This window comes from Lithobates pipiens, unplaced genomic scaffold (genome assembly GCF_037356315.1).
Source record: "Lithobates pipiens isolate NorthernLeopardFrog02 unplaced genomic scaffold, aLitPip1_a1.2 Scaffold_1, whole genome shotgun sequence".
Lineage (NCBI taxonomy): Eukaryota > Metazoa > Chordata > Amphibia > Anura > Ranidae > Lithobates > Lithobates pipiens.
The window spans coordinates 256575248-256594690 of record NW_027507685.1 but is presented as its reverse complement, the minus strand read 5'-3'; positions in this window follow the sequence as shown (position 1 = coordinate 256594690).

Below are 19443 nucleotides of genomic sequence, written 5' to 3'. Positions count from 1 at the left end.
TAATTCCATAAAAAAAATTAAATGTATTAAAAAAGTATTAAACTTACATTTAAGCAGTTGATAAAGCGCTTTCACATGAAAATGGCAGCAGTGAGGTTCTTCCGACGCAATTCGTCTCCTTGGACGTCGTCTGGGGTGTCCCCCCACTGCTGCAGTACTCACTTATATATGCATTCGTGTCAAATGGGCCGGAATTCCACCTCTACGTCTCACCACGAGTCACTTCCGGTTTCAGCCAAAATGGCCGCTCGGCATGCGTTCCAAGCCTCCTTATGAAAGTTTCATTTCTCCAGCAAATAGACTTTTATAAAACTCAATTGGGTCAAACTATCGCCCACAGAATACATAATATTTTCAGTTTTTTTTTAATATTATTAATTTTAATTAGGGTGCAGCTCAGCACATCGAACTGATGGCAATCAGCTGAACCGCACCCCGAGAGCAGTGGACGCCATATTCCGCCCTGCACACAGAAACCCAGAAGTGACGCGGATCACCGTTGTTCATCACTTCCGGATCACACCAGCATGGAACGCAGTATGCCTAACGTTCATACCTTCCTCGGAAGTGACGTCTCCGCCTCCTTAGCGTCATGTCCGGACCCTGGAACGCAAACAAACAGCCATAATAACAGGCAGAACCCTGCACTCTGTACATAGCTCATCCCAGAACCCTGCACCCTGTACACAGCTCATCCCAGAACCCTGCACTCTGTACATAGCTCATCCCAGAACCCTGCACTCTGTACATAGCTCATCCCAGAACCCTGCACGGTGTACTTATCTCATCCCAGAACCCTGCACTTTGTACATAGCTCATCCCAGAACCCTGCACTTTGTACATAGCTCATCCCAGAACCCTGCACTCTGTACATAGCTCATCCCAGAACCCTGCACGGTGTACTTATCTCATCCCAGAACCCTGCACTTTGTACATAGCTCATCCCAGAACCCTGCACTTTGTACATAGCTCATCCCAGAACCCTGCACTCTGTACATAGCTCATCCCAGAACCCTGCACTCTATACATAGCTCATCCAAGAACCCTGCACTTTCTACTTATCTCATCCCAGAACCCTGCACTTTGTACATAGCTCATCCCAGAACCCTGCACTTTGTACATAGCTCCTCCCAGAACCCTGCACTCTGTACATAGCTCATCCCAGAACCCTGCACTCTATACATAGCTCATCCTAGAACCCTGCACTTTCTACATAGCTCATCGTAGAAACCTGCACTCTATATATAGCTAATCATAGAACCCTGCACTCTGTATATAGCTCATTCCAGAACCCTGCACTCTGTACATAATGCACTCCAAGCCCTGCATGATTTTTTTTTTTTAAATGAATGTGTTGGGGTTTGTATGTATCCATGATACTCTTGCTTGCGGAACAATAAGAAAGGCATATTTTATAGGTACAAGGAAGCCCAAGTTTTGTTTATGATGCCCCTAAGCTCCTCCTACTGTCAGAAGTTTGATCACGCCCACATTTGCTGCAGCGTGCTATGCAAGGTTACTTCCTTCCTCAAGTGTCCCTCATTCTGAAGTTCAAAAGTTGGGATATGGTATGGTCAAGAGCCCTCACCCTCCCTTACATCACAATGCTCCCCCTTACCTTGTGCTGCTGCTGGGAAGAACCTAGGGGTGGAGATGGAAAGCAGAAAGTACATGGTCTGAAGGAGGACCAGAGGAGTGCTGGACTCAGCTGCCTGAGTCTGCTGAATGCTGAGACCAAGGGAGGTCGAGGCGAGGGGGTACTGTGGCTTCACAGAAAGGCACAGGCTCTATAGGAGGAGTTCTGTCTTCTTCTCTGCTGCCCACTGCTGAGACAATGTTGGTGGGGGGAGATATGGGGGGGGGGGGGTGCAAGGGCCACATAAAATATGAATAAAATGGCCTGGCAGGCAGCATTCGGCCCACGGGCCCTGTGTTTGACACATGTGCTGTACACTGTACATATTAAGTCCCTGCAGTATCTCCTGATATCTTTCAGCCCTCAGACCTCTCACCATTTATATTGTCCATCTTTGGACTCATTCTATTGTATCATTATCTTTTTGTAAATGAGGTCTCTAGTGTTCAATGAGTCCTACAACATAGTGTCTGCAGTCTAGACCCCGATGTAGGACTTTTGTATCATTGCCGATAAATAGACTGGAAAACTATGAATTTTTCATGTGCAAAAAAGCCCCCATAGTAGTCTAATTCCAGCATGCCTCTGGAATTAGAAGATAAACAAAAGTCTAACTGCTATGGCTTAGAAGACTTCTAATTTATGCAAGCAAAAAATATTTTTGCAGCCAAAGCAGGTCCACAGTTGATTGTGCTACAAATCACTCCAGATTTCTACATTAGAGCTTGGTGAACGGTCAGGCCGAACATTGTCTGTTCGCCCCATTCAGTGGGAATGCGCAAATTTGCAGACTGTTCGATCGGTCTTCACCTCCCTCCCCCCCCCCCAAATGCCCTGCAATGCACTGCACGCTACACGGTGCAGTCTGCACCCTGATTGGGCAAAGCTTTGCCCAATCAGGGCACAGTAAAACCTGGTTGTTAAAGAGCGGGGCTGGGAAGCAACTTAGTGAATGTGCTTCCCCGCTAACAGGTGAATTAAAGAAAAAATTGCCTGTAAAAAAAGAAAGAAGGTGTTTGATCCCCCCTAAGATGCATGCTAGACCCTTAACCGTGCATGCAGCCTGGCAGGTCAGGAAGGAACGAGGCCCCCCCCGAAACATACATGCCCTCAACATGGGGGGGGGGGGGGTGAGCGCTTTGTTGTTGTGGGGGTATGCAGGCTGGGTACTCATCGGAATCTGGAAGCCTTCTTTAATAAGGGGGCCCCCAGATTGCGGCCCCCCATGCCATTTTTTTCTTTAGACTAAAGGGCACCCCCCCCCCAGAACTATATTGAAAGAAATTTTTCGCTTTTTATTGTTGTGCTTTAACCACTTGCTGACCAGCCGCCGTCATTATACTGCTGTAGGTTGGCGCATTCCCACGAGCCATCGTAGCTGTTCGTCGGCTCCTTTAAGCGGGATAGCAGGCATGCATGTGCCCGCTGCACTGCGGGGGTGCCGAAGCGGGCATGAGAGGCAGAACAGGGACACGTGTGTGCTGTTCGGTTCTGGGAGGAGAGATAGATCATGAGTTTATGATAGCTAGGAACCACGATCTGTCATCCCCTCTAGTCAGTCCCCTCCCCCTACAATTAGAACACAGTCAGGGAAGACATTTAAACCCTTGATCACCCCCTAGTGTTAACCTCTTCCCTGCCAGTGATATTTATACAGTAATCGGTGCATTTTTGTAGCACTGATCTCTGTATAATTGTCAATCGTCCCAAAAATGTGTCAAAGCATCCGATGTGTCCACTGCAATGTCGCAGTCACGATAATAATCGCAGATCGTCCGCCATTACTAGTTAAAAAAAATAATAATAATAATAAAAATGCCATAAATCTATCCCCTATTTTGTAAGCGCTATAACTTTTGCGTAAACCTATCAATATACGCTTATTGTGATTTTTTTTTTTTACCAAAAATATATAGAAGAATACGTATCGGCCTAAATTGAGGAAAAATAAATGTTGTTTTTTTTTTATATTTTTTGGGGATATTTAGTATAGCAAAAAGTAAAAAATATTGAATTTTTTTCAAAATTCTTGCTCTTTTTTTGGCTTATAGCAAAAAAATAAAAACCGCAGAGGCGATCAAATACCACCAAAAGAAAGCTCTATTTTTGTTAAAAAAAGACGTCATTCTCTGGTTGGGAAGGGGGTAAAATCTTCCGGGGCTGAAGTGGTTAAAAAAAAATTAAAAAATTAACTTGAAATAGTATGCAAAGTGTCAAATTGAGCTCACGGAACTCCTAAAAAATACAATATAAAAACAAAAAATATAAAAATTATATGAAAAAGAGATATATAAATAAGGAACATCAGGAAGGAAAAAAAAACCCCACCACCCCCACCCAAAAAAAAAGAAAAAGAAAGGAAAAAACGAATGCCACGTACACACAGCCGGACTTTGACAGCAAAGGTCCGACGGAACGAATCTGTCAGACAATTCAACCGTGTGTGGGCTTCACCGGACCTTTGCTGTCGAAAAATCAGCCAGACTTTAGATTTAGAACATGTTTCAAATCTTTCCGACGGACTCAAGTCCGGGTCGAAAAATCCTTTCGTCTGCATGCTAATACGATGGACGAAAACCAACGCTAGGGCAGATATTGGCTACTGGCTATGAACTTCCTTATTGTAGTCCGGTCGTACGTCATCACGGTCAAATCCGTCAGACTTTGGCGTTATTGTGTGTGGCCAAGTCCGTTCGTTCGGGAAGTCCGCTGAACGTCCGTCGGGAAGACCGTCGGACCTAGTCTGCCGGAAAGTCGGGTTGTGTGTACACGACATTAGATATAATAGTCCCAATGTCCATTTTGATATCTTGATCCTGTAGTTGTGACTCTCTTCTAAGGCCTGTATGGATATTAGCTTATCCATGTCTTATGGACATTTCACCTTAGTCAATATGGGTCAGTTTTAAGACAGCTGCCGTTGATTGGCTGATTGGTGACTTCTGAGTACCAAATGTGTTTGGCATATATTTTTTCCGCCTATGTGTTGGACTCTTCCTTGGTAATCCATATGTCTATCTCCGATTGTACTACTCAATCAATAAACATATTGAATAAGAAACCATCTACCACGGTTGACCATGGGCCATCATAATTATCCAGCAAAAGCTTCAAAAGCAAATGAGAGTATTTCCAAAGCAAGTAGGAGCACATATGGAAGTATTTTCGAAAGAAAATGGGAGTACTTTTCTCAACCATGGTGGATTTTTGGTGGCAGTAACGATGGGACTGCAGATCTTTTACAAATCTTCAAGGAACTGCCAATGTGTTGGGCAGTAATGTTCTCCACGGCCGTAGGCAGTTAACTAAAGTCTTTGGTGGTTAATGCACAGCACAACCATTGTGTGACTCTCATCTGACACTCGCGGGTTCTTGACAAGTAAAACAAATGGGGCTTTAGAACTTGAAGATCTACAGCCATCTGCCCGAAAGGTTGTTACAAAGTCATCGAAGACTTTGTTTTTAATGCAGCGATCCATTTCACGAGACCAGCACATTCGTTTAACACACTGTCCTTGTCCATCTGTTTGGTAGCCAACTGTGCTTAATAATGTATTCATCAGATTTTAAGGGGACTCGGAATTATGAAATTGCAGGATAAGCTACGTAGGAACTGCATTTTTTTCAGTCTGAGCCTAAAGTGCATCTAAAACCAAAATGTTTTCTTGTAGTTTTGGATAGAGTAGGGAAGGGTTGGAGCACCTGTTAGGTTTTTATTGTTGCCTGTGCCCCAAATAAATAGATCCACCCTCTACATTTGTTTTGGTGGCCATTGTTACCATGACAGAAAGTGATGGAACTCCAAAAAATTTTGAGTCACCACTGGAAAAGGAGATGAGGCGGTGGTGGGCCGTCCATAAGGGTTGAAGGGGCACCACACCCCTTAATCCATGCGCCTGGCCCCTAATCTACATGCAGGGCGCTGGATGCATAGATTCCAATGTTTTTTTTTTTTTTTCTTTAAGACCCCTTTCACACTGGGGCGTTTTTCAGGCGTTTTTCAAGAGCTTTAGCGTTAAAAAAAAGCGCCTGTAAAGTGCTTGAAAGAAGCCTCATCTGCAGTCCCAATGTGAAAGCCCAAGTGCTTTAAGACCCCTTTCACACCACTCCGTCCATTGCGTCGGCGGTAAAATGCCGGTATTTTTGCGGATTTGCGGCACATTTTGGGCACTAGCAGGGCGCTTTTACCCCCCGCTAGTGGCCGCGAAAGGGTTAAAACTGCCAGCAATACGCGGCAATAGCCATTGATTTCAATGGGGAGCAGCGGTGGAGGAGCGGTAAACACACCGCTCCTTCACCGCTCCAAAGAAGCTGCTGGCAGGACTTTTTTCTGAGGTCCTGCCAGCGCACCGCTGTAGTGTGAAAGCCCTCGGGGCTTTCACACTACATACAATGGTGCAGCTTCTTTAGGACAGATTGCAGGCGCTATTTCTAACGCTAGCCTTTTCACAATGTGAGCGCCCGAAAAACGCTCGTAAAGCGCAGCTTAAACTAGCAGCGCTTTACCAGCGTTTTTCAAGCGTTATTGGGGGCGCTTTTAACCCCTGCTAGTGGCCAAATAAAGGGTTAAAAGGGCCCACAAAACGCTGCTGCCAATAGCGTTTTTCAGGCCTTTTTTAGGTGTTTTAATACTCGCTTCCCATTGATTTCAATGGGAAGGGGCGCTTTAGGAGCGTTGTATTCACCGCTCCAAAAGCGCTGCAAAGAAGCTGCTTGCAGGACTTTTTTTGATGCTCTGCCAGCGCAGCGCCTCAGTGTGAAAGCACTCGGGCTTTTACATTGGGATTGCAGTCGCAGCATCTTTCAGGCGCTTTTTCTAACGCTAAAGCGCATGAAAAACGCCTGAAAAACGCCCCAGTGTGAAAGGGGTCTTAAGCACACAAGGCTCTAATTGGCTTTAAAAAAAAACCATGGGCTCGGGTACTGCGACCTGAGCCCGCCCAGTTGTGTGACAATAGCGAATTAATATCCGCTATTGTCTTTTTTGATTCTCCTCTCGGCCGACCAGCAAGTGGGTCCTGAGACACGATTGGCCAGGGGCCTCAGGGCCCACTTCTTGTTTGGCTGGTAGGAGAAGCAATGGCCCCCGGAGTGAGGTCATCCGCAGCCAGGGGTGGACTGACCATTCAACCACGCGGGCACTGCCCGAGGGCCCCAGGCCACTAGGGGGCCCCATCATGGTTGCCAGCCTCAGTAAAACCAGGGACAGTATGTAATAATCTGTTTGTTTTTTTTTACTTCTGTCTCTGAAATGCCCCTTACTGACATCCTTTTGGTCTAAAAATCCTGAGATTATAGCTGCCCCACCTCTCCAGTACCTTCTCAGCCAATAGAAACATGTCTGTGTATACTGTGTGTACATGTATGTGTATACTGTGTGATTGTATACTGTGTGGCCCCATAATCTCCTTTTGCCCGGGGACCCCACGAGTTGTCAGTCTGCCCCTGCCCGCAGCCACATCCAGCACTCCCAGGCTCGGACAGTGGAAGGAGGAGAGATCAGAGTGTCATCCCGGCCAGGACTCATCATCTGCCTCCTAAGGTAAGGAGGCCTCAGATCGCCACCTTCCCTTCCGTAGGGGGGAAATTGCCCCCCCTCCCCCCTGTCTCCCACGGGGGCCGTTGGTTTGCCCCCCCCCCCAAAAAAAAAAAATATTGAGCACCAGCCGCCACTGAGATGAGGAGATATCTTCTAAAAGGTGACACCTGTTCCTCTGAGAACATTCTAAGGAGTCTGATATGTGTGTTATAGCGCTGGACTAATAGAATTAAAAATTGGTTCTGATGGATAGACTATAAATAAGGATGCACCGATACCATTTTGTTTATGATGAGTATGAGTACCGATACTAAAAAAAAAAAAAAAAAAGTACTTGCCGATACCAATTACCGATACCTACCGCAACTGTTTTGTTTACACTTCAGCTGTCAGAAATGGTACAAAGCATTGAAAGGGTATTTACTAGACATGTGCGATTCGTTTCGTACGAATCTCAAATTCGTACGAATTTCTCAAAATTCGTGCGTTCGGGAGGATCCGAAATACGAATTGCCGTGCGTCCGAATTCTGTACGGAATACGAACTTTTGTTTACGAATTCCGGATCTCAGTCATAATGCTTATTATGACTTGCAGAAGACTTCTGTGATAGAAGTCAATGTAAGTTGCCTGAAGACATCAGTGAAGGACTTTCCTCCTCTCTGGGCTGCCAAGAAAAGAACAAAATGATACAATGTTTCTTCTTCAATGGGCTGAACTCCCTGTGTAGAAGTTCTCAGTTTAACCATTTAAAGACAAAATCTTTTCTGACACTTGTTGCTTACAAGTAAAAATCCAGTATTTTCTGCTAGAAAATCACTCAGAAGCCCCAAAAATTATATATATATTTTTTAGCAGAGACCCTAGGGAATAAAATAGCGGTTGTTGCAATATTTTATGTGACGCGGTATTTACGCAGAGGTCTTTCAAACGCAAGTTAGCCCTTTATCACGGTGCTGGTGTCATTGCTGTATGTCACGCTGCTGATGTCAGTGCTCTCTATCACGGTGCTGGTGTCAGATCACTCTATCACGGTGCTGGTGTCAGAGCTGTATATCACGGTGCAGGTGTCATTGCTGTATGTCACGCTGCTGATGTCAGTGCTCTCTATCATGGTGCTGGTGTCAGATCACTCTATCACGGTGCTGGTGTCAGATCACTCTATCACGGTGCTGGTGTCAGATCACTCTATCACGGTGCTGGTGTCAGATCACTCTATCACGGTGCAGGTGTCATTGCTGTATGTCACGCTGCTGATGTCAGTGCTCTCTATCACGGTGCTGGTGTCAGATCACTCTATCACTGTGCAGGTGTCATTGCTGTATGTCATGCTGCTAATGTCAGTGCTCCCTAGAGGTCGACCGAAAAAAAAAGGGCTAACTTGCGTTTGAAAGACCTCTGCGCAAATACCACGTCACATAAAATATTGCAACAACCGCTATTTTATTCCCTAGGGTCTCTGCTAAAAAAATATATATAATTTTTGGGGCTTCTGGGTGATTTTCTAGCAGAAAATTCAGGATTTTTACTTGTAAGCAACAAGTGTCAAAAAAGATTTAGTCTTTGGTTAAACTGAGAACTTCTACACAGGGAGTTCAGCCCATTGAAGAAGAAACATTGTATCACTTTGTTCTTTTCTTGGCAGCCCAGAGAGGAGGAAAGTCCTTCACTGATGTCTTCAGGCAACTTACATTGACTTCTATTACAGAAGTCTTCTGCAAGTCATAATAAGCATAATGAGCAATGTTTTTGCCTTTAAATTCATCGTAAAGAACGTTCGTACACGTTAACGACAATTCGAAACAGAACGGAATTTCGGACACGAAATACGAAGTATGAATTAATTTTATTACGAATCGAAACGGAACAGAATGAAACAAATTTATTGACGGCGCCCATGTCTAGTATTTACAAAAGTAAATTTATTTATTTTTTATTTTTTTTTAAACATTTTGCACTTTCTTTTTTTTTTTTATTGTTTTTATGGAGAATATTCAAAAATACAAGGCTGGACAAACATTTTGTGCTTTCATGTGAAAAAATATGAAACCTGTAAATATATGCTAAAGGAGTAAATATATTAACAAACAAAGCAAACAAAAACAAAAAGTTTTAATTATTAATAGTTTATAAAATAGAGATGAGCAAAAAATAAAATAAAATAAAAATCAGCAGGAAAATAATAATTAAATGGAGAAGGAGAATAAGGAGTTTAAGTGATACTAAAGTCTCATTTTTTATTTTTTTTTCATGAAAAATAACAAACATGCTATACCTTACCTGCTCTGTGCAGTGGATTTGCACAGAGCAGCCCCAGCTCCTCCTCTTCTCGGGACCCTCTTCGGCACTCCTGGCCCCTCCCTCCCACAGCAAGCAGCTTGCTATGGGGGGGAGGGGCACCCGAGCCGAGTCACAGCTTCCTGTATCCATTCAGACACGGAGCGGCGGCCCAGCCCTGCCCCCCTTTCTCTACTCATTGGCTCACTGACTTTGATTGACAGCAGCAGGAGCCAATGGCGCTGCGCTACTGTCTCAGCAAATGAGGAGGGGTGTCCCGGACAGCTGAGTCTCTCACGCAATATTTCTGCATCTAGATCTCAGGTAAGTATTGGGGGGGGGGGGGCTACTGCATAAAGGAGGCTTTTTTATCTTAATGCACAGAAGATGCATTAAGATTAAAAAAAAACCTTCTGACTTTACAACCACTTTAATTACGGCTGATTGGAGTAAATAAAGGGTTAAAACACAGGAACATTTATTAACCACTTCAGCCCCGGGATGGATTTGCCCCCTCAATTATCGGGTCATTTTTTTGGGATTCAGTGTCGCTTTAACTGACAATTGCGCGGTCGTGCGATGTTGTAACCAAACAAAATTGACGTCTTTTTTTTCCCCACAAATAGAGCTTTCTTTTGGTGGTATTTGATCACCTCTGCGTTTTTTTTTTTTTTTGTTAGTTTTTTTTGCGCAAAGCAAAGCAAAGAAAGTGACAATTTTGAAAACAAAGCAATATTTTTTACTTTTTGCTATAATAAATATCCCCTAAAAAAAAAAAAATAATAATAATAATAATTTTCCCCAGTTTAGGCTGATATGTATTCTTCTACATATTTGGTAAATAAATAAATCGCAATAAGCGTATATTGATTGGTTTGCGCAAATGATATAACCTCTACAAAATAGGGGATAGATTTATGTCATTTTTATTATTAATTATTTTTTTACTAGTAATGGCGGTGATCTGCGAATGACTGTGACATTGCGGCGGACACATCAGACACTTTTGACACTTTTTTTGGGACCGTAGACATTTATACAGCGATCAGAGCTAAACATGGCCACTGATTACTGTATGAGTGTCATTGGCAGGGAAGGTGTCATGGTTATGCAGTGATCTTCCTGTGTTTGCTTACCTTCCCCCATGTATTCAGACTAAGAAGCCAGCCACTTCCACCTGGGGGTTTTTATAACCTCTCCTCTAAGCATGGCTCCACCCCAGGCCCTATCAGGGAGCCCTATATTAATCTGTGCACTGCAGGCCTCAGCGCTGATCAACAGTTGTGTATCAGCTTCCTGTTGTGTGCGCTGCTACTGGTTTCTGTTACCGACTTTGGCGTGTCTTGACTATGCCTGCTTGCCTGTGATCCTGACCTTTTGGCGTGTACCCGACTATCCTTGTCTGCTTGTGGCCCCGACCTTGGCTTTGTCCCTCACCATCCCTATCCTCCTGTTGCCTACTGTGGGTGTAAGCTGGGGGACCCTGGGGGTCGCGACCTGGAGCCAGTTGCAGCCAAGTCCATCCTCACCACTGGAGGCTCTGGTGAACACCTGCTGGCTCTTAGACTCCGCGCCCCAGGGAATCTCACGCTCTAACCCCGGTGGGATCTGTCCCCAGTCTGCAGCAGTCAGCCGTAGGGTCCACAACCTTGCGGTGCACTCCGGATCCCTACGGTGCGCACCTGTCACCTTGAGGCGCCTCAAGGTGACCTGACAGAAGGGCTTAACACTAGCTAGTTAAATGTGTGTACTAGGGAGTGATTCTAACTGTGGGGGGGGGGGGGGGTGGAACTGGCTGTAGAAGGAGACCGGTCGATGTTCCTACTTAGTATGAACAACAGATCTGTCTCCTCGCCCCTGACAGAAAGGAGATCTGCCTGTTTACATTGACAGATCTCCGTTCTGTCTCTCTCAGGAGTGATCGCGGGTGCCCGGTGGCACACGCATCGGCTCTGTCGTCATGCTATGGCCCCCTAGTGGTCATAAAGCGGCCGACGTATAGCTACAGCGATTTGCCCCGGACCAGTCAACCTGCCGGCGGCTGGTCCTCTAGTTGTTAAAAAAAACTGAATTTTTTTTTTTTTTTTTTACTTGACAGGTTGCTTTAAACTGACTTAATCTGCAGATCGAAGTTCATCCCTTTGATCTGTAGATGAAGAAACCGAAAAATACAAAAAAGAAACAATGTTTCTTTTTGTATCTTTCTGTTTCAGGGGCTGAGTAATGATGTTGATAAACATTGGCTGGCTACTTCTTTTTTTTTTTTGCTGAGACTTAGTTTAGACTTCAGCTGTCAACAGGGAAACCCCACTGACAGCTGAATGAGTCATCAGTTGTTAAGGACGTGGAGGCCATGCTCCTTAACAACTGATAATTGATTACTTTTTTTTTCTCCTACATTTCAGCTGTCAGTGGGGGGAATCTAGGACTGGGTTCTGGTCCTAGACTGCTACCTCTTCAAAGTGGTTGTAAAGGCAGAAGGTTTTTTTCTTTTTCTTAATGCATTCTATGCATTCCCATAGACACATCTCCTAAACCTTGTGGACGGCCTTCCCAGAAGACCTGAAGCTGTTATACCTGCCAAGGGTGGAGCCAACTCAATATTGAACCCTACGGGCTAAGACTTTATTTACCAAAACCATGTAGTAGAAGGGTCTGCCTGATTGCATACAAATTAAAACTCCTAAGGTTTGACCTCATATTATATGGTTTTGGTAAATCTGAAGGAAAAGAAAACAAAAATCAGCAGAAAATCTGATAGTGTGTATGGGGCTTTAAGACACCATTAAAGATACCATTAAAATTCATGTGCGTGTAAAGGCAGGTGTCCCAATACTTTTGGTTAGATAGATATTAGATAGATAGATAGATAGATAGATAGATAGATAGATAGATAGCTTATAAATAGAAGATGTACTTTTTGAACCATTTGTAAATCCTCCTCCTTTCTATACAAGCCGTAGGACGTGTATTTGATGTCTCTCGCAGGACATTATCCAGAATAAAATTCCAATAGTAGCCATTAATTAACACCCTCGGTGGCACGTTATGTTCACGGCTGACATTTTTCATTGTACACCATGTTATTTACAATTATTTGCAAATTCTGGAACATATCGCCGTTTCATTGTCACACGCTGTAATTTCAAGCCTCATTTGAGGGAGAATAATATCGTAATTAACCGTTTCATGTGTCATGCTTTCTGTAGCGGCGCTCTAATACCCGTTTTTTAGATGGATTTGACGATTATGGTTCTTCACCTTTTTCAACAAGTGCATTTTTAATTGCAATCATTCCGCCACATATTACCAGGATATTTATGTAGCGGAGCGTGCTGTAAGTTGACCTCAATATATATAGAAGATATGGATTTAAAGGGGGGGGGGGGACTCTAGGAAGCAGTTTAATCTTACCAATTAACCACTTCGGTCCCGGACCATTTTGGCTGGCCAAAGACCAGAGCACTTTTTTTGCGATTCGGCACTGCGTTGTTTTAAATGCCAATTGCGCGGTGGGTCGCGCGACGTGGCTCCCTAACAAAATTTACGTCTTTTGATGGTATTTGATCACCTCTGTGGTTTTTATTTTTTGCGCTATAAACAAAACAATAGCGACAATTAAAAAAAAAAAAAAAAACAACATTATTTTTTTTGTGCTAAAATAAATATATATATATATATATAAAAAAAAAAAATTCTCGGTTTAGGCCGATACGTATTCTTTTACATATTTTTGGTAAAAAAAAAAAAAAATCGCAAGCAGCGTTTATTGATTGGTTTGCGCAAAAGTTATAGCGTCTACAAAATAGGGGATTGGATTATGGCATTTTTATTAATATTATTTTTTTATTATTTTTTTTACTAGTAATGGCGGTGATCAGTGATTTTTTATCGGAACTGCGACATTATGGCGGACACATCGGACAATTTTGGCGCTATTTTGGAACCACTTTTATACAGCGATCAGTGCGATTAAAAATGCATTGATTGCTGTGTAAATGTGACTGGCAGTGAAGGGGTTAAGCAGAAGAGGGCGCTGAGGGGGTTAAGTGCATCCTAGGGATGTGTTCTAACTGCAGGGGGGAGGGGCTACGTGTGACACAACACTGATCACTGCTCCCGATCACAGGGAGCAGAGATCAGTGTCCTGTCACTAGGCAGAATGGGGAAATGCTTGTTTATATCAGCATCTCCCCGTTCTTCCTCTCCGTGAAAAGATTGCGGGATATCGAGTCCGCGAGGCCCACGATCACACTCACGGAGCCCGGGGCGGGCACGCGCGCCCACAATGCCGTGTCTTAAAGGGTAGCGTACAGGTACGTTAATATGTCTGTACCTGACATTCTGCCGACGTATATCGGCGCAAGCTGGTCGACAAGTGGTTAAAGGGAAAAAGATTGGAACTGTTTTGTTTGCTAGACAAAAACTCAAAAGCTTGGTATCCACCAAATGAAAACGTTATGTAGTCAACCTACACAAATGTTTTTTTTTTCAGAGACTTTGGGAGGGTTGATTTACTAAGGGAAAATGGGCTGTTCGCTTTGCAAGGGAAGTTGCACGTTGCAATAGAATTCGTCCCAGAGCTTAGTGAATGAGGTGACTCCATCGTACAATCGTGTGCAAGCAAAAAAATGTTTTCCTGACAGACTCCATTGCAGCCTACGTGTGGGTTGACCCCGCCTCCTCTCCAATGCTATAGGACCCCATTCCAATAAATGAGGGATCACCGCTAGGTACTGCGTTCCTTATTTGTCCACCTCCAATGGACCTACACACACTGTCCACGTCCGGTCGGATGTTTCCAGGATTTCGGCATACCTTTTGCGGTGCAGCTCAGAGCTCAGCCACGGGTGGGGGCGAGTAGCTTTGAGGCCCTAGATACACCGGTGGTAGTCGTATCTGTGTGTTTGTTTGTCTTAAAATTTCCCTTTAATTAAAATTATTTTTTTGCTCAAGCATACCCACCCGTGTGGATTGGCTAGTTATTTCCCACACGTAGGCTATCAGGAAAAAGGAAAATTTATTGTCAAATACTTACCGTAATTTTACTTTCCTGATGGACTCCATGGCAGACGGAGTTCCCACCCATCGGTCAATGAGTGGGCTAGTTACGGAATGCGGTACCTAGCGGTGAGTGCTCATTCATTGGAATGGGGTCCTATAGCATTGGAGAGGAGGTGGGGGTTAACCCACACGTAGGCTGCCATGGAGTCCATCAGGAAAGGAAAATTACGGAAAGTATTTGACAATAAATTTTCTTTCTTCTTAAATCTTTGGGTAGGCATCCCGATCTTAAAATATGGCAGGGCGCCCCCCTTCCCCCAAAGCACCCACCCCCCCATGTTGAGGGCACACGGCCTGGTACGGCTCAGGAGGAGGGGGGGCTCGCTCGTCCCCACCCCCTTTCCTGTCCGGCCGTGCTCCGTGCTCGGATAGGGGTCTGGTATGGATTTTAAGGGGGACCCCCACGCCGTTTTTTTTGGCGTAGGGGATTCCCCTTGAAATCCCTACCGGACCTAATGGCCTTGTATGCCTCCGGAGGAGGAACCCATGCCGTTTTTTTTTTTTTATTTGGCGTGGAATTCTCCCTTAGGATTCATACCAAATACAGTACCTGGTATTGGCGGGAATCCAATTCGTATCCCCGCACCAGTGTGAACCCGGCCTCAATGTCAGCGATGCTTGTCGCTTATCGGGAAAGGAAAATAAATATTTTTCCTTTCCTGATGCGAGCCGGCTCGGCGCTGGCTCCTGCGACGGGGCTCGCAGAGTGTCAATTTCACAGAGAAAAGCGGCGAGATTGACACAATATGGCGGTCACCTACTGTACTTGACTTGTACTATGAGACAGAATTTGATTCAGAACAATTTTCAATAGATGATCAAAATATAATAAATATATCATAAATGAAAATAAATAAATAAGTGTTGGTGGCCTTGGAGTTATTATCGTTTATGAAGCTTTACAAATCCCACATGGTGCCACTTTTAGGAAGCAGAATTTTATGCTTCAGAAAACTTTTTTTTCCCCAGCTGGCCTCTGGTTGTACAGAGAGGTCTTGGCCCAAGGACAATGCAATAAGTTAGCAGAATAATTTTTCGGGCTGGTATAATAGCCAACAATCCACTGAGCTAAAGCATGGGTGAAGGTTTTGCCTTGCAACAACGAACAGCAGCCATTGTTCTAAAAATCAATCCAAAATGTTGGCTCTGATCGAGAGAAAAAAATAGTTTCTATTAGAAATGTAATTACAAGAAATAAATGTCCCTTAATTCTGTAGCTTGAAAATGCTGTATTAATAAATGGGTAGTCCAGTTTTACATACAGGAGAAGATATAATTCCAATTAAGTACCCTTTACATCAACCTAAGGATTCGGTTCAAAAAGGAACATCATAAAGGAAAAACTGGAAGTTAAGGCCCTTGACTGGACATCATAATCCTCCCTCCCATCCCATCTCCAGGTAGTGACATGGACATCTGAAGAAAGACCCTCCTCTCACCCCCCCCCCCCCCATATCATCTCCAGATAGTGACATGGACATCTAAAAAAAAAGGCCCCCCTCCCATCTCTTAACCCATCTATCTCTAGGGAAGTGACATGGTCATCCTAAGAAAGACCTGCCTACCATCCCCCTTTCAATCGTCTCTTTAAATAATGACATGGACATCTAAAGAATGGCTTTCCTCACATCCCCCTTCCAGCTCATCTCCAGGTAGTGACATGGACATCTAAAGAAAGGTCTTCCTCCTGTAGAACTAACCCCCGAAGGAGCTGCTGGTTATTTTTGGGCTTACCGTTACCTTCCACTTCTTCTTATGGCATGTCTAGGGGATGTCCCATGGTAGATGACCCAGTAACTCGAGACTGACAATAGATCCATTTGAATGGATTTTATTTGCAAACTTCAACCATTGAACAGTCTTTAACTTGGGATCAGAGGGTTGGAAAGGTAGTCCAGGTTCTCTCGATGTCAAAGTCAAAAACGTTAAGGAACTTGCTTACTTTGACTGCATCCAGAGAATAGCCATTCGTAGCTGGATGATCACTCAGGTTGGACGGTCCCTCTCTCACAAGGCCTAGCAGCCAACAAGGTGCTTCCTCAGGAACAAAGTCTTTATCACGACGTTGTTGTAGAACACGTAGGAAACTAAGCTGTAGAACACTTGTAGGATACCTGGAACTTTCAGCCAGCTTGGCGATATCCACAAGTCTGGATTCTCTCGGTTACTTCAGCCCTTCCAGGCTCTTGTTATGAAAACCAAACTTGCTCGTGGTAATCTTCTAAAGAGTCCTCCCCTGGAATTCTTGAAGTTCAATGGGTCTTTCCCGAACCGGAGACGGCACCCAACCACCTCAGAATCCTCCTCTAGTTTCCCTGCCTTGGGCTAGCTGGCCCCGAGGCATTAAAGTCGGGTGGATCCGCACCCCAGGCCATAGCCTTCCTGGGGGCTGGTCAGGAGGACCAGGACCGAGTACTCAACACTTCATACTGGACCGGGAAACCCCGAACCACGTGACGTCTGTGTCTTAAATACCCTCCCCCAGAAGGTACAGCAGGAGAGACACAACCACTGATCTGGCTCCAAAAGAGAGTAACCAAACGCCTGACTAGACCATAGTTCTACGCCTGCCACCAGGGAGAGAACCCCCCTGTGGCCAGACTGAACATTTCACAGCCCAGTCAGACTGACACAAAAGTCTAATTTAGAGAAATAGGCCCAAACCAAACTGTAGTCTGGGTAAAGTTTTAACTTTTAAAAACATAGCGGGTGCTCTTCAGGAGCCCGCCGCTACACTCCCATTCTCCTCATCCCCCCATTCCAACTCCAGGTAGTGACATGGACATCTAAAGCAGGGCCCATCTCACATTCCATCTGGAGGTAGTGACATGGACATCTGTGGAAACCCCCATCTCCCCTTCGATCCCATCACAAGGGAGTAATATGGACATATGAAGAACGGCCCTCCTCCCATCTTCCTCCCATCCCATCTCCAGGCAGTGACTTGGGCATCTGAAGAAAGACTCTCCCTGCATTTCATCTCCAGGTAGTGACGTGGAAATCTGAAGATTGACCCTCCTCTCATCCTCCTCCCATCTCATCTCTTGGTAGTGACATGAAAATCTGAAAAAAGGCCCTCACCCTAAGTCTCATCCCATCTCATTTCCAGGTAGTTACACTGACTTCCTGAAAAAAGGCCCTCTTCACATCCCATCTCCAGGTAATGACATAGGCATCTGAAGAAAGACTCTCCCTGCATTCCATCTCCAGGTAGTCACATGGACATTCGAAGAAGGGCCCTCCTCCCATCTCCAGGTAGTGACATGGACATCCGAAGAAGGGCCATCCTCCCATCTCCAGGTAGTGACATGGACATCCGAAGAAGGGCCATCCTCCCATCTCCAGGTAGTGACATGGACATCCGAAGAAGGGCCATCCTCCCATCTCCAGGTAGTGACATGGACATTTGAAGATTGACCATCCTCCCACCCCCCTTCCATCTCATAATCTCTAGGTAGTGACATGAAAATCTGAAAAAAAGCCCTCATCCTAAGTCTCATCCCATCCCATTTCCAGGTAGTTACACTGACATCCTGAAAAAGGACCTCCTCACTTCCCATCTCCAGGTAATGACATGGGCATATGAAGAAAGACTCTCCCTGCAATCCATTTCCAGGTAGTGACGTGGACATCTGAACAAAAGCCATCCTCCCATCTCCAGGTAGTGACGTGGACATCTGAAGAAGGGCCATCCTCCCATTTCCAGGTAGTGACGTGGACATCTGAAGAAGGGCCATCCTCCCATTTCCAGGTAGTAACGTGGACATCTGAAGAAGGGCCATCCTCCCATTTCCAGGTAGTAACGTGGACATCTGAAGAAGGGCCATCCTCCCATCTCCAGGTAGTGACGTGGACATCTGAAGAAGGGCCATCCTCCTATTTCCAGGTAGTGACGTGGACATCTGAAGAAGGGCAATCCTCCCATTTCCAGGTAGTGACGTGGACATCTGAAGAAGGGCCATCCTCCTATTTCCAGGTAGTGACGTGGACATCTGAAGAAGGGCAATCCTCCCATTTCCAGGTAGTGACGTGGACATCTGAAGAAGGGCCATCCTCCCATCTCCAGGTAGTGACGTGAACATCTGAAGAAGGGCCATCCTCCCATTTCCAGGTAGTAACGTGGACATCTGAAGAAGGGCCATCCTCCCATTTCCAGGTAGAAACGTGGACATCTGAAGAAGGGCCATCCTCCCATCTCCAGGTAGTGACGTGGACATCTGAAGAAGGGCCATCCTCATATTTCCAGGTAGTGACGTGGACATCTGAAGAAGGGCAATCCTCCCATTTCCAGGTAGTGACGTGGACATCTGAAGAAGGGCCATCCTCCCATCTCCAGGTAGTGACATGAACATCTGAAGAAGGGCCATCCTCCCATTTCCAGGTAGTAACGTGGACATCTGAGGAAGGGCCATCCTCCCATCTCCAGGTAGTGACGTGAACATCTGAAGAAGGGCCATCCTCCCATCTCCAGGTAGTGACGTGAACATCTGAAGAAGGGCCATCCTCCCATCTCCAGGTAGTGACGTGGACATCTGAAGAAGGGCAATCCTCCCATTTCCAGGTAGTGACGTGGACATCTAAAGAAGGGCCATCCTCCCATTTCCAGGTAGTGACGTGAACATCTGAAGAAGGGCCATCCTCCCATCTCCAGGTAGTGACGTGGACATCTGAAGAAGGGCCATCCTCCCATTTCCAGGTAGTGACGTGGACATCTGAAGAAGGGCCATCCTCCCATTTCCAGGTAGTGACGTGAACATCTGAAGAAGGGCCATCCTCCCATCTCCAGGTAGTGACGTGAACATCTGAAGAAGGGCCATCCTCCCATCTCCAGGTAGTGACGTGGACATCTGAAGAAGGGCAATCCTCCCATTTCCAGGTAGTGACGTGGACATCTGAAGAAGGGCCATCCTCCCATCTCCAGGTAGTGA